At 44.2% G+C, this 16,518-nt stretch overlaps 1 protein-coding gene across 1 annotated transcript in view; it reads right to left on the bottom strand.

Annotated features, from left to right (window-relative positions):
• BCL6 (BCL6 transcription repressor) overlaps positions 1-9,598 on the bottom strand; it is an 89,853-nt gene extending 80,255 nt beyond the window's left edge. The window contains exon 1 of the mRNA XM_046659340.1: positions 9,234-9,598. The gene's annotated coding sequence lies outside the window, so the exon portion shown is untranslated. The remainder of the gene's footprint in view (positions 1-9,233) is intronic.
• Between the last annotated feature and the right edge of the window lie 6,920 nt (positions 9,599-16,518).

The raw sequence follows: 16,518 nt of genomic DNA, 5'->3' as shown, positions 1-16,518 counted from the left end.
ACCAGTGAAGTGAATTTCCCTCTCTGCTCTCCTTCCTCTCTTCCCAGTACCCATCTGATAAAGTTACAGAAGGCATCTTGGATTCACAACCCCCGCCCCGCACCCGCCCCCCCCCCAGCCCCCTCCCCAGCCCCTCACTGAATAACACATTGTCTGGCAACAGGAGGCGTTTGATTACATTTGGAGGGAACGCCTGCGTCAACTCCAGTTGTCCCTGAATTGGAAGCAATGGGCCTCACGTGTTGCAGCCGACAGTTTGCCTTCACCCACTCCCCTCTCTGAGATGAAACTTTCTCTGGGAAAACAAGAAACCTACATGCCATCCTGGGTGAGAGACGAACAGGAGCTGTGTCCCAGCATCACATCCCAGGCATGGCAGGCAAGAGCACATTCTGACGGGTTTCCAACAGCAAGCCATGCTTCAAGCATTGCTGGGAGAGCCTCTGAACCAGAGGATATGAATGCTCCCTCCAGAGTACTGTAGCCTCTATGTTCATTTCAGCTCATGGGCATTGAGTTCTTACTGTGTGCAGTATGAGGCACCAAGCTACTGTCTCCTTTAGCAAGCCTCTGAAACCTCCCTCCCCTGAGTCTGATGTTGCTCAGTTAGTCACTGTGGCAGGCAGAGAATAATGACTCCCCAAAGATGTCCACGTTGTAACACCCAGAACCTGTGAATATGTTATATTACATGGCAAGCAGGAATTAAGCTGTCAGATAGAATTAAGCTTGCTAACCAGCAGACCCTAAAAAGAAGGGAGATTATCCAGGATTATCCATGTGGCCACAATGTAATCACAAAGATCCTTAAATAGGGAAGATGGAGGCAGAAGGGTCAGGCCAGAGTGATGGCATCATGAGAAAGACTCGACTCGCTATTTCTGGCTTTGAATGTGTAGGAAGGGGCCCTGAACCAAGGAATGTGGGCAATCTCTACAATCTAGAAAAGACAAGAAAATAGATTTTCTCCTAGAGCTTCCTTCATTTTAGCCCAGTGAGACCCGTTCGGACTTCTGCTCTCCAGAACTGCAATATTTGTGTTATTACAGCAGCAATAGGAAACCAAGACAATCACCGTGGATTTGCCACGTGCCAGGCCTGGTACCAGATGCCCAGGGAACATCCCACAGCATGTGGTTTGTACCTTCTATCAGTCATCAGGGTCCAACTGGGGAAACTGGAGTCACTCTTAATGTCTAAACACAAGTAATCTAATACAGATCATTGGCTGTCCAGGTCATAGAAGAAGTTGAGAAGCCAATCCAGCCATTAGCAATAGAAGATGTTGCTACTAGGCTGGGCTAGAAGGACCAAGATAAGAGGTCATAATACAGGAGCCCAGAGGCCAGGGTCACCTGGCGGCAGATTGACCATGGTGGGTCAATCCAAAAGGAGCTGGGGCCATGGAGGGGACAGAGTCCTGCTGTGGATGCTGCCTGAGGCAGAAAGGGAGAGAGAGAGATACCCCGGGTTCTCCCTCTCTCCTGACCTCCAGTCTCCTGCCAAAGCCTCCCATTGGCTGTTCCCAGCTGGAAGCCAGCTGACATGCAAACTTGGGACGCTGGACTCCCTGCCCCTGTCTCTTCCCCAACTGATCCCTTTTCATCATTTGCCACTCAGCTCAGATAACCCCCTCCCCCATCCAAAATAGGCACCCTTGCCCATTATTACCTGAAATTATCTTGGTTATATGTTTACCTGTTTATCATAACCTTCCCCAAACTGTAAGCTCCTTAAGGGTAGAGCTCTTTTCTTGTTAGTTGCTATTTCCTTGTATCAGAGTTGGCTGGATTTTCACCAAAATCTGTTCCTTCTTACTGGAAACAGTGCAAAGGTCATTTCATATTCCTTTGTGATTAGATGTGACAGAGTTCTAGCTAATGGAACATAAGTGGAAATATACAGTGCTGCTTCCAGCCTGGCCATGAAGACCTCTGATGCACACTCCTGCATGTTTTCCCCCTTCTGCCAGGTGATGACAGGGCCCTAGGGGATAGTAGAGGCACAAGATGCAAGAAACCTGGGCTCTTGAGTGACTAAGTGAAGGAGAGTTGCCCTAGCAACCTACACACCCATCTAGGACTGTTATGTGAACAAGAAATAAATGTGTTTTGTGTTAAGTCATGACATTAGCCTACCCTAACTAAAACAATTCCCAATGCCTAGAATTCCTAATGCCTGGACAGTAATGGACCTTCAATTGCTACTGAACAAATGAATATTAGGCACTCAAGAATTATGCATTCAGTAATGGAATGTCTCTTTTTTGCCCTCATTCCTTACCCATCAAGCTCCTGGGGGAAAGGGAAGTGTTATATTAATCTCTGTACTCTTGGTGACTTCCATTGAACCAAAACCTTAACAGACGTTCAAGGGGTATGTGTTGCACTGAGTTTCTAGGCAGTAGGAAAGAGACAACGAATGACAAAGCATGATCTAGAAGCACGAGGTGACGGAGAAGCTCCACATTGCTGGAAATACCAACGTTTGTGCAGATCTTTAGAATTTACAGAGGGCTCTTCACTTGATCCTTACAACAACTCTGAAAGGAAATTACTATTATGACTCCTGTTTTACAGATGATGTGTCTGAGCTCGCAGGGGTTAATCAACTTACTCAAGATCTTACTTTTTCAAGAGAGGAAGCTGGAATTAATTCCTTGGTCCAAATGTTTATGCAGTGTTTACCATGTGCTAACCCCTGGCTGAAGCTTCTGTACCTAGTAGGGGCTCAGGAAATATGGGAACCCAAAGTTCAAAAAAATTAGAATTACTTCTCAGGAGATGAAAGTGAGGCCCCCGCTTCCAGCCGGGGACCAAGGACCAGGAGAATTGCCTGTGTCGTGCAGCTTATGTGTTTAGCTGGGACGCTGCTGCTGCTGCTGTGTGCCTTAGTGCAGGCTTCTGGGTGGTCTGTCAGGCTTGCCTGGAGGCACCAACATCACAAGAACCCCTCAGCAGCTCTCCCACTTGCCCAAGCTAACGGCCCTGGTGTTCTAAGTCTGCCCTTTTCCATACATTCTTTCCACCTTCCAGTGCCAAGATTTCAGTCGATGATTTAAGAGGAGGTTCCAGGCCATTTAGCTCAGTCAGAAATTTGGGTGAAAGTTTTTCTCCACCCATCCCAGGCCTCAGAGAACCCACTGGGGTGTGACAGCCTGCATGAAGCAGGGGGGAGAAACGCCTTGGGGATGTTCACGCACGGGATTGGAGCACAAGTTTCTGCAGCTGCCACATTTACCCACTCTATTCTGGCTGGACAAAATGTGTCAGTAATGGGTTGGTTGGAAAACTTAGGACAAAAAGCTGAAGAGGATGTAACTTGCCTCAACAGAGATGGCAAAGGCCAGTGGATGTCCCCTGCAGCATGGGTTATTTATCTATGTGAAGAAGACAAGCGCTGATGTCTGAAGCGGCAGGTGGATGAAGAGAAAGAGGAAGGTTAGATAGCCGGGTCTTTGCCAGGACTCAGCCTTTCCCAGCCTGATGCACTTCTCTTCACACTTGGGTGCCTCTCTCTGTAAATAAATCCAGGCCGCTCTTACAGTGCAGGATGTCCCACATACCGTACGGCTGAGGTGGGGTGAAATACAAATATGCCTTTTCATAATAGCTTTACACCTGGAGCAGCAGAGGACAGATTTATTACCTTAGTAAACAAAAGTCAGAATTCAAGCAAAGTACAAGCTTTGCCCAAGGCACTTCTGACAGCGCACCTTGTGTTTGTGAAGTGAACTCGATATGTATATGATGGGAAGCAATGGAAGGCTGGGCTCTTTCTTTCTTTCTTTCTTTCTTTCTTTTCTTTCTTTCTTTTTCTTTCTTTCTTTTTCTTTCTTTCTTTTTTTCTCCCTCTCTCTCTCTCTCGCTCTGGCTCTTGTTTGATTTCCAAGGTTTAAAAGTTCGTGGGAGGGTGGGGGGCAGGTGAGGGCAGAGAGAGAATTTGCTTTGGCTCTGATTTTTTCAAGTGTTTTGAAATCATGCTGTTTGGTGTGAAAAAATATGTGAGCCAATTTATATTGTTTTCTAGAGAGAGAGAGTACTTTCCAGAGACAGCGTATTTCTTGCTGCTCTCAGGGTGATAATTAGGGTTCGTGGGTGGGAGACAGGGTAAACCAGTTTGGGGAACACAGAAAGGAGTCAAGATTTGCATTGAACTTAAACACTAAAAAAGTAATAAATATTTATTCAGTGCGTATTTTGTGCCAAGGGCAGAACCATGAACTTTCATAAACATTATTTCATTTAATCTTCACAAGCACATGGAGTAGGAATTATTGGCCAACACGTCCATTTTACATGTGAGGAAACTAAGGTTATGGTTACTGAAGAGATTCAAGCCCCAGTTTTCCTTTTTTTCTCTAGTTTTATTGAGAAATAATTGACACACATCCCAGTGTAAGTTTAAGGTGTACAGCATGATGGTGTGCTTTATGCATATTGTGAAATGGTACTACAATAGGTTCAGCTAACATCCATCTTCTCATATAGATACAATAAAAAGAAAAGAAAGAGAAAGGGAAAAAAATTCTCCTTGTGATGAGAACTGTTAGGATCTACTCTCTTAACAACTTTCCTGTATATCATACAGCAGTGTTAGCTGTGGTCATCATGTTGCAAATTACATCCCTAGTACTTATTTATCGGCACCATTTTCTAATTCCAAATTTAGGGTTTTGGGTACTGTCCTCCACCCTCCATACAGAGTCACAGACTATGCCCTATCCTGTCTCTTAGCTTGTCCGCCCTCATTCTCTGCCTGCACTTGAGGAGATGACTGATCTCCATTCTTGGATGCATTTCTGCTGAGAGGATTTCCAAACTCTTAAACAGACACCTGGCCAACTGGGCCACTCTCTCACCAACCAGCACCTCCATGTATTCAAGTACAAAGGATTTGAAACACGTGGATTAGATTTCCCCCTCAAAACACACATAAGCTTAAAAGCAAAGGGAGCAACGGGGAAGCGAGAACTCATCTCGTGTTTAGTTGGCTCCGCAATTACCTCTGTGCTCTCCCATCCCCAGCTTGAGTAAATCAGATAAGCTTCAGCAAAAGCATCTGAACTTTTTGGGTTCTTTTCCCAAATAAGCCTTTGAACCTGAAGAACTTTGCCCATCTCTGTTTGCATATTCTCTTCTCAAACGTTCAGCAGGGGCTTGCCTGTTGTGTAGCTCAAACCAGTGAAATTTTAACTGTTTCATCTACAGATTAATTCTCAAGCCATCTAAAATGAGAGTGATTCCATTAGGTTTATTTTTATTTTATTTTATTTTATTTTTTTGTGAAGGAAGATTGGCCCTAAGATAACATCCGTTGCTCATCTTCCTGTTTTTGCTTGAGGAAGATTGTTGCTGAGCTAACATCTGTGCGAGTCTTCCTCTATTTCGTATGTGGGATGTCTCCACAGCATTGTTTGATGAGCAGTGTGTAAGTCTGTGCCTGGGATCCAAACCCATGAACCCCCGGCCGCCAAAGCAGAGCACGTGAACTGAACCACTAAGCTACCAGGCCGGCCCCCTTAGGCTTATTTTTTAAAGAAGTCTATATAAATGTATCAACTTGTGCCTGTCTTCACAGTTGAAAGATTCCTTGCGGGAACATATTAAACTGAGGCTGGAGAGAGGCGATGTCATTAAGGCATTGTCAACTCAGCAGTTTCAGGGCACCAGAGCTGTGGCCGCCTGTGCTTAGCAGGATTTCAAGGGAAAGCCCAGGCCCCCTCATCCAACTCCCCTTCCACCTCGGCCCCTGCCATGAAGGCATCCTTAATTGCAGCTCCTCGAGGTAGGCCTTTGGCTTTATTTATTGCAAGCTCTTAAAAAATTATTGGAACACAAATTCTCGTTGCAAGAAAACAGATTTCAGTTGCAAATGGATTAAACACAAGCCCTGTACTGGAGCCCTTGAGGGAAAAGAAATGGGGATCTCTGGGCTGTGAGGATGCTTACTTTGAGGACTCTGCTCTGAAAACCCAGGCAAGCCAAATAGCGGAATATTATCCCTTAAGCGAACTTTAAAGTGCCTCTAACCCAACCCCTTTCTCTCACAGAGGAAGAAACAGCCTCAGAGTGGAAGAAGCCAGGCTGAGGCTTACATAGCCAGCCAGTGACAGGCCTCCCCGACTCCCGGGCCGGGGCTCATAGCTCTCCCTCTGCTGTCTTTCATACTGGGAAAAAGTGAAATTAAATAAAGACAAAAACCTGGTCCTAAATTCTAGCCTGGATCCACTTATCCTAGTTTCTCATCACTATTTGTCAACACATGTGCATAGAGTGAGTACATGGAAAGATGTTTACTCTGAGAAAGAAGAGAGATGGGAAGTCTGGAATACTTCCGAAACCTTGATTGGAAATCTTATCCAAGGTTAAGAGGTCTTACTGTGTTTACATGGTTATGATTATAGACCAGATAAGCACGCTTAAAAAGAAATCCATACTCTTTTCCTACTTTCAATTTCATTCTCATTAGCTTTTTTGATTTTCATCTTCGTGACGTAAGTTGCTATGGGTCTCTGTCATTGGGAAATGCAGTTAATCAGCCTATGATTGGGTCCTAAATTGAAAGAACTGATAGAACCTTAGACTATTAGTGCTAAAAGGAAACTTAGTGATACTCTGGACCATATTCCTCAGTTTATAGATGAGTATAATGGAGCTGAGAGAGGGTAAGTGGCTTATCTGGGGTTACCTATCACACCAATGGACTACAACCGTTAATACTCCAAGCCATGTAGAAGGAGGGTCCTTCCAGCTGACAGTTATGAAACAACTCCCTTTTTGTAATACTCAGGTGTCATGCATAAATAATGAATTTACACATCAAATTCCAGGCAGCTGAATACTTGCCTGGGTCTGACTAATCCACAGGCATCTCCATGAGGTATGGATCATGAGTTGTCCTTGCCATTTTTTGTTTCGTGCAAACAAGGGAATTTTCTAAGATTATATGATGAATCAATGAAGGCCCTGAGGTAACATGCTCTTACTGGATGAGGAATCAGAAGACATAAATTCCAGTCCTCACATTATCATTAACCATGTGGGATCTCGAGCAACTGGCTTCCGTTTCTGAGTCTCAGTTTCCCCGTCCATGGAAGGGCTTTGCTGGATGACCTCTAAGAACTTTTCAGCTCTGATGGCCTGTGGGTCTGCAAAACAAGGCTCAGAGCTATTTTTTTCCTAGAACATGATGGTATGAAGCCAGAAATTGACTGCCACAATAACACACCAGCGTTTTCAAACTGTAAGGGATAAACAGGTTCTGCCTCCTAAATGGAATAAGAGTGTCCTTTAGCAATTTGTATGCAAAAAAATAATGTTTGGTTTTATTTTTTTATGACTTTTTTTCTCAAGCTCTTTGTGCCTGTTATCACTTGTCTGCCTGCAAGGACAGCATATAACTCAACCAATAAACTAATAACAAAAAAATAGCAATGGGAAATTCACAAAAATGATATCTTTATCATTTTTACTTTTTGAGGTATAGTGAAAATAAATAATATTTATTGAACACTTACCGCAGTTTATATACACCACATTGTTTAAGATGTTTAAACAATCATTGTTATCATGCCCCTCTTACAGAAGAAGTCACTGAGGCTCAGAGATGAAATAAGGTGCCTAGTACACACACAACTGTTAGGCAGTAAAGCCCAGATAGGAAGCCAGCTTTCCTCACTCTAAAGTCCACATTTTCCACAGTCCCAAGTTGCATATGTAAAACATAGCCATATTGTTTGTTAGCAAAATTGCTTTTCCATAAGAGAGAGGAGTCAAATATATCAACGTTTCCTTGGGTTCCATGAAGAACAGCATCATGGCTTTGCTGGGCTGCAACATCTGACCATCTTTGAAAACACGCCAAGAATGTGAGGAATTAACTTGACTTTCCGCAATAATTCTGAAGAGAGGGGATACTTATGTCTCAACATGGTCCAATGAGAAATGTTTATTAATATATCCATATTAAAGACCAGGTGGCTGTTTCTTTGTTTAGAATTCACGTTACTTCAAACATGCACCAGGCTTTTGTTCTGACGCCCTCCCTTGTTATTCAATCCTGTAATCCTCCCGGGGAATAGGGCAAGACTACATTGGACTTGAAGAACCTGTTTCTGGTTCAGAGTCTCCCCAAAGAGGGAGTCTATAATTTCTCCTCAAAGTGGCCCGTACACCAGTCCCCAAATCTACGAAGTAACTGGGACCAGATCCCACACGTTCATTCATCCAACATTTATTGACGGCCTCAGATGCTTTCGGCACAGTGCAAGGCCCGTGCTACCAAGACAAATACGATTGCCTTGACCTAGTCTTGGACACCTAACCCAGGCCAGGCGCAGACCCCAGGAACAGCCATGGGAGGCTGCATTGTGCTGTGCCTGCTTCCAGAATTTAGAGATAAAGTTGAGTGTTGTGGCAAAGGGCCCTGGATTTTCTGTTCCAGCTTTCACCAGAGTGAAAATTGCTCTGCCCATTTGGTCTCCCGGTAATTGCCAGAAAGAATGTTAAAGTTTGAAACGACTGTGGAGAGTTGGCTATCACTTCAGTTCAAAGCCCTCCTTTTAGGGATGAGGTTACTGAGGTTCAGAGGGTGGAAAGGTTGTCCAAAGTCTCCTATCGAGGGTGAGGCAAGGCTGGGATTAACACTCAGAGCTCCTGGCTCCAGGCTCAACGGGAGCTTTCACCGCTGTTGTCTAATTCCCTTGATAATGGGAAAGGCATAAGCCTGGAAGGAAAAGAAGTCAATCTTTGTTTAAAGAAAAATTATGACCCAATGGATAGATGGATCTGCACTTCCTCAAACTACAGTGGCTCATGGTTATGTTGGACTGATTCTGTGGCCTCGTAACAAAAACACCTAATGCTGCAGCCGCTATGAACATCCTGAATACATCAGACCTTTCCATACTCTGCGCATTATGCCCTGGGTCTGGAATATCCTCCCCCTTTTTTGTCATGGCAAACACTTACTCTTTCAGACCTAATTCCATCACTTCCTTTGTGGAACTGTGGTGGATTGGTTCTAGGTCAAGTTAGGTAAGCTGGAACTGCATTTCCCAGACTCCTCTTCCATAGTAATGTGGTTTCATAGTAATATTGGCCACAGGAGACATTTTGCACAGTATTTGGAACATAGAAGTGAAGCTACTATGTTTTAATATTTAGAAGGTCGGTGTGAGGCGCCATGGGCTGCAATGTCTTACGCAGGTTATCCCTGATCTGCTGGCTCACCTGTTGGGGTCGGGCAGCAGCTGAGCCCTCAGCTCCTCCAGTTCCCACCAGATCTCCTCTTGCAGCTCCTCTGAATCCTGGATCAGCATGGAGAACTCTGTGGGGAAGCCAGCTTGTCTTGCCGATCGTTAACATCATCCCCTGGAGGAAGTGAGAGGCAGAAACGGGCTCCAGTTTGTCCTTGCAGGTTGCAGTCTATCCCTGCTTTCCCCACTTCGTGCCCGTTTCTCTTCCCCAACTGCCTGTCCTTCTGACTCTAAGTCCAGCACCAAACTCTGAAGCAACAGCCTCACATTGGCTGATGAGCCCATTCCTACGGCTAGGAGGAATGAGCCCCCATAACGAATCTCTGATTCTATATCACGTGTACTGGTTCTGCTTCTCTGATGGAACTCTAACTGATCAGGAGTCTTCTGTGAATCCCTCAGAATCAATCATTTCCTGGCTGTGCACTCCTATTAAAGTACGCAACACACCAAGCTGCCCTTTAATGATTGACAAGGCTCTCGCTCCCATTAACGCAGATAGCTGACAGGAACTGCGTGCTTACTTTGTGCCAGGCACTATTTTGAGCGCTCATTCAATCCCTACAACAACTTAGTGAGGTAAATGTTGTTATTATTATTTCCATTTTATAGATGAGCCAACTGGGACCAGAAAAGTTAAGTGATCTGCCCATGCTTTCACAGCTAGGAAGGGGAAGACCCAGGATTCAAAACCAGGCATCCTGGTCCAGAGCCAGCACCCTGACCCTCCCTGCGGGGAGCTCTTCAAGGAGCAAGTTTCATCCATCACTACACCCTGACACTCAAATGAGTGAGTGAATGAATGATCCATCTACTTCATCTGGGGAGAAAATAACATTTCTACAAAGTTGACAGAGAGTTGATGAAAATGGAAGTTCTAGGGCCTAGGATACTATTGTACTAAATTTTGTACTTATTGTACCAGACTGGAAGGTAAGATTATAAATGGCCCATAGTAGTCAGAGTTGTGTTAGTGGACAAGAGACCTGCTTACACACCAAGTGTGCATTGCCTGGAAGCCATCAGCATGCTCTCTGGGAGCAGTAAATACTGACAGGACAGCGTGGCACCAGAGGAGCCTGCTCTTCTCCCCAGCCTGGGCAGACGCCCCACCCTGGGTGGAGCCCTCTCTGCCCTGTGACTGTCCCTGAGTGGAGGGCTGAGCCTGGCTGGAGGGAAGCATTCCTACCCAGGTGCCAGGCATACAATTAGTGTTTAACAGTTCGCTTTTTATATGTACCGATGAAATACGACCTCAAAACTATCTTTTTGTATGTAGTAAACATGGACTGGGACACATATTTAATTTGCAATGTGGTTGTCGATTTCTAGGTATCAAACTAGAATAAAGAGTCAAGTTTGGATTTCAGACTGAAGTATCTTGGGCAGTAGAGTCTGCTGCTCGATATGAAATTGGGCCTTCCCTACCCCCTACCCAGAAGGGAGACAGGGAAATTCATGGCCTCTACCCTGTGTTTGACACACCAAAAATGTTTTTAAAACAGAAGCAAAAAGTAGAAAAGGAATTAAAATATGTAGGAAAAAAATGTAAGTTAAAAATCTGGTTGAGTTCGCGCACACTGCTTTGGCGGCCCAGGGTTTCGCCGGTTCGGGTCCTGGGCGGGGACATGGCGTGGCTCATCAGGCCATGTTGAAGCGGCATCCTACATGCCACAACTAGAAGGACCCACAACTAAAATATACAACTATGTACTGGGGGGATTTGGGGAGAAAAAGCAAAAAAAAAAAAAAAAAAACACAAGAAGAAGAAAATTAACTTGTACTCACATCATGCAAAGGTAATATGATGGTGTTAATATCCTTCCAGTCTTTTCCCTATGGACATATATACACATTGTCCATAGCACTGTTGTAACCCACTATGATATATTGTGAATTTATTATCATGCCGCTATGCAACAAGTACATGCTTTCAAACAGCTTCTAGTGTGTGTGAGGCATAGTGAGACGCAATTGTGAGCAAAGCATGACCCAGTCCTCAGGGAGCTTACAGACCAAATTGGAAGAGCAGGAAAGAACACAGGCTTTCTGAGCCCTGGTCTAGTGCCCTTTCTCCTGGTTTATTCTCATTACTAGGTAAAGCTTGACATCCTAGCATTCTTTTATTTTTTTTTACTTTTTTTTCACAATCTCAGTAGTTGTAAATCAGTTTTCTTAAACTTGTCTTCAGGTCACAGTGTCCTTTGATCCGTCAGTAATCCAGACTTTTAAATCATAGTGCCTTTTATGTTCAGGGAGCCCCTATATGACATGGCAGAGCACAGTTCCCGAAAGTTGTAGAAGCAAATCTTGCCTATAGCAGGTGCTGCCAGCAGTACGACAAGTAAAAATGATCCTGGCTTAGGGGAATACAGGCCCTTCTTGTTCCTGCAGCATCCCTCTGGCAAGGGAGGGACTCTTGCCACTTCACAGAGGATTTTGTGCTTCTTAACACCCACCATGAAGCACTGAGGCAGGATTTCAATCAGCCAACATTGGATCAGGGGCCATTTCGGGCAGGGAACACCATGAGCCAAAGCAAAAAGACTGGAAAATCCAAGGTGTTCACAAAGATCTGGGAGTAGTCATGTGTGGCCGCAGCAGAACTGAAGCATGGGTCTGACCCAGGCAGACTCCTGTGAGTTGGGTCAAGCTCTTCAGAAGGGGAAGCTGAGGCACAGAGACAGGGAGTGATGTGACTGAGGCCCAGCCTAGTAGACACAGAGCAGGGCCAGCATGAAGCCCGGCCTTGTGATCCCAGCGCAGGGCTCTTTCTACTCTTCCTGACCTCCACTGAAGGCATGGCTGACATGGCTAAAGAACCTGAACAGATCAAAGGCAGCCCACTACTATCTGCTCTTCTCAAACGTGCACAGACACACACACACATACAACCTTTAAACACACATGGGAGCACACTCACATAAAAACAGGTAATCCCAACCAAAATATTCCCAGGAATTCTGTAAGGGCTCCACCCCTGGAAGGATCTGCCTCGTCTTGTGGTCCTTTCACTCTTGCTAGAGGCTGATTCATACTTAACTATCATTTGGTCCAGACCACCCACAGCAAGAGACTATTTCTAGGCAAGCCAGAAACCCTTCCACTGGGAGTTTCCAGCTTTTCATCACACACACCCCAGAGGCATGCTGTCCCCAGGCAGGTGAGGTCAAGAGGCTCAGTGTGATGAGTCCTAGACAACAGACTCCCACTGAGCATCTCTGAAGAGCAAGATGCAGGGCTAGATTGTGAAGATTGGGATGATATAAAATTCCAGACAGCACTCTATATACACTAGAATGATATTATCACACTATATATGGATTGTGCTATATGATTCACAGGCATAGTCTCACCTGCGGGAGCCCTGCATGAAGGATGCATTATTAATTACATTTAGCAGACGAAGATGCTGAGGTTCAAAGAAGCTTACTGGCTGGGTCTAGATTAGACAGTGAGTAGCACAGCTTGGACCTAAATTCCAGTTCTTTTGATTCCAAAACCTATGTCCCACACTCCCTCCAACATCGACATCAGTATGTTATGATTCTCATTTCTCACTGTGACCCAGGAGGTGAGTTTGGTGAGACTCACTATCTTCATTTGACTGGTGGGGAAACAGGCTCTAAGAAGCGAAGACAGCCATAGTCACCAGGGATCTTCTGGCTTCACGTCTGGTGCTCCTTCCTCTTCACCTGGTCCTTGCTGTGGAATAGCTCCCCAGAAAGCAGGAGATTGTGAGCACAGCAAGAATGACCAAGATTCAGAGCAGATGGTGAGCTCCCTAAGAGGGCCATAGCCAATGTTTTGGATGCTTCTGGGGGGAACCCCAGTCCCTGTCCAGCACGCGAGTTTAATGTATGTTTTGAGGTCATGTCTGCTTCCTCTTAGATGTTGTTGCCTGTGATCCTCCCTCTGGTCTAAGCCAGGAGGCCACTTTCTACTGACCAGGTATAGAGTCCTATCTTAGAATGGCCAACTGTGGTTCAACTGTGTGGTTTCTTTGAAGACAACTGTGAACAGAGCAAGGCAGGGAGGAACAAATGGCAAGGGAGAACAAATGCACCCACTGGCGTTGTCTACTGCCTGTTCTTGGAAAGGCTTGTAGAGCATTTGACACTGGCCCTAGCCTGTTGCTTTCACTTGTATAGAGTGGAGTCACATGTCACACTCCTCCTTTTATAGAGACACCAATGGAAGGTAACAGTGGGAGATCAGATAGGAAACTATTGCAGAAACCCAAATGGGATATAATGAGGACTTAAAAGTGGCGTTAGGCTCAGGAAGTGGATACAGACTAAAGAAAGACTTGGAGGAAGAATCAGCCAGTATTAGGAATCAGATGGTGGAGAGAAGGAAAGTGATGGAGAGGAGCTTAGGATGACTTCTGGGTTGCTAACTTAGGCGTCCAGGTGGGTGACCATGCCAGGAATAGAGCCAAGGACCACAGAGGAAAGAGAAAGTTTGGGGAAAGTATGATGAGCTTAATTTTTTATTTGCTGAGGGTACATATCTGGAGAACATTCTCATGAAGGTGACAAGAAGGCAAAGTGCTCAGAAGAGAGGTCCTCTGACTCACTCTAAGTATTCAGGGACATTGCCTCATCACCACTGCAGACCTAATAAGGTGGGATTTAGGAAGTGGGATTGGGAAAGAGTGGCTCCGTTTATGGAACTCATGGTGAACAAAAGAAGGATCCGGATCAGGAGCAAGTAGGCTTCCCGATTCCCTTACAGCCTATTATTTTCGTGGATTGTTTGGTAGACAGTACCAAGGTCACATTGGAAGTGTCATAATGGAATGACTTGAGCATCTCAAGTTAGAAGGCCTGAATTTGGCATTGTAAATTATTAGCTGTGTGATCTGGGGCAAAACACTTAGCTCTCCTGATCTTCCTTCCCTCTCTGTGAAATGGCTGTCTTGTGAACATGCTGTGTAAATTATAACAGATTGTTCAGTAAATTGTCAGTTTAATATGTCATACCAATAAGCCACTAATTTTGTAACTGAAATTAAATGCTTACCAATTTGAGAAGCTAAAGCTTTAAGGAGGAAGTACTAACAGATTGGAAAAACCCTGTGAAATTTTCAGACCAAATTATAGGAAACCCTCAGAGCTCCAGTATCCTGTAGCAACGTCTTTAGGGAAAAGAAGATGCAAGAATGGAAGTCAGGGGTTGTCCCACCAGCCTCTTCACCCCACCCCCAGATCAGCACCGGCAGTGGTGATGTCTGCATGTGCTATAAATCTCTATACTCTCGCGGTTGCTGTGTTTGCTGCTGTGGCACAGCTGTATGTCATTCCGTATATCCCTGGGTCTCATATAGGGTTTAGCTTGTCATCTTCTTTGGTACCAGCTGCTTAGTATAATTCAACAAGTAATCACTTCAGCACCAGCTCTTGAGGCTATAAAAGGGTTATGGAGCATGGACTTCAATTTAACAAAAAAACAATCTCCTTGGACTTTTTAGACGCTATGCTCAACAATCAAGATAGAACACTGAACCAAACAAGCCAGGCCTCTGCCCTCAGGAAGCTTTCACTCTACCAAATTTCAGAGCTGAAAGACATCTTAGAGACTGTCTTGGTGAACATAATGGGAAAAGAAACATGGCATAACAAGTTAAAGCCAAAATTTGGAGTAATGATTCAGAATCGGTCACTTACAACCTATATCACCTTGGACAAGTTTATGTCACTGCGAAATGAGAATGATGATAAACCTAAGAACCATCCTCCATATGGTATAGTGTGAAGAGAAAAACTAGGATTCACATTTTAGTTGGCAAAATACCGGACAAAGAGGAATTTATTATCAGTGAGATATTTTATTTCCAAAAAGAAAAGGAAGGAAGAAATATACTCATTGCTGATGCATATTTTGATAACATAATAAATGCCTATTAAATTCTCTCCTAATTTTTCTATCCCCTCTTGTCTCTATTCACACTGGTATCCTGTTACCAAAAGATCAGTCAAGATGGTAATATTAATTTGTACAATACGAGCCAACATTCCTCCCAAAAAAGAGGGGATCTATTTTCTGTTGACACATATATTATAAAAACACTCCAAGAAAAATAAAAACACACATGCATTGGACTTGTTGCTCTCATTCTTGTTTTTATTAACAGAATACCTGAGTGGGTCCCCGCAGTCTGAGGCTTCATAAAGCTTCTGCAGTCCAGTCTCCAGCTGAGCCGAGAATTTTGACGTGAAAAGCCTGCAATGATCAAAGAGTGAAAGATGTGTGGAGATAATTAGTGGCTACGGAACAAACAATAACATTTGTGTTCACTCATATCTGAAGTCAGAAGGGAGTAAATTCTTCATGTGGACAAGGAAGAGTGGTTGCTTCATACAAAAATACTTTTTAAAATACACACTTATCAATATATTTACAATAATTTTCTTCCACGTATCTAAAAAATGAAATCCATGTTTTTCCAATAGATAACTATGCCTGGCTTAGAATATCATAAGGGAGAACATGGATTTCAGTAATCTTAGAGCCATACTACTAAAGTATAATTCTCAATCTTATGCTTACATCTCTGGTTTAGGATTTGAGAAAATGAAATCTATAGGTATGTTGTTAAAAGAAAAGGGCATCACAACTAGAGGCACTCACAACTGGAATATACAACTATGTACTGGGGGGATTTGGGGAGAAGAAGAAAAAAAGAAGATTGGCAACAGTTGTTAGCTCAGGTGCCAATCTTTAAAAAAAAAAAAAGGCAAGTAGCATTTCACGAGCACCCACTATGCATCAGGCACTCTGTGATACATTTCCTTCATACACTGTCTCATTGCCTCACTGATCCTCAGCACCATGCTCTCTCCTGTCTAGACCTTTGGACGAGGGAATCCAAATGCTCAGAACACTTCCTGGATCCTTCTGCTCCCTCAACAGCATCTGCCCCTTGTCAGTCCACTCCTCACTTGGATAACTCTTCTTCTTCAAGATTCAGCCTGGGCCCAAATCCGATATCCAGAATCTCCTCTGTCATGCGTTATCAGAGGGTAACTTTAGACTGAAATCTGTTTTCCTCATTAAAGGGTGAGTTGCACGAGAACAAAGGACGTGTCTCTTTTCATTGTGATGAGCCCAGTGCATATGTGTATTCTTAGCACACAGAATCCCTCCCATGATGTTGGTTGAAGGAACAAGTGAATGAGTTATTGAGTGAGCTAAGTAATATTACACCCCAATTTTCAGATAAGAAGAATGAGACAGAGAGAGGTGGCAAGTGATTA

The sequence above is a fragment of the Equus quagga genome, chromosome 4 (assembly GCF_021613505.1).
Source record: "Equus quagga isolate Etosha38 chromosome 4, UCLA_HA_Equagga_1.0, whole genome shotgun sequence".
Lineage (NCBI taxonomy): Eukaryota > Metazoa > Chordata > Mammalia > Perissodactyla > Equidae > Equus > Equus quagga.
This window is presented reverse-complemented; position numbering and strand designations above follow the sequence as displayed.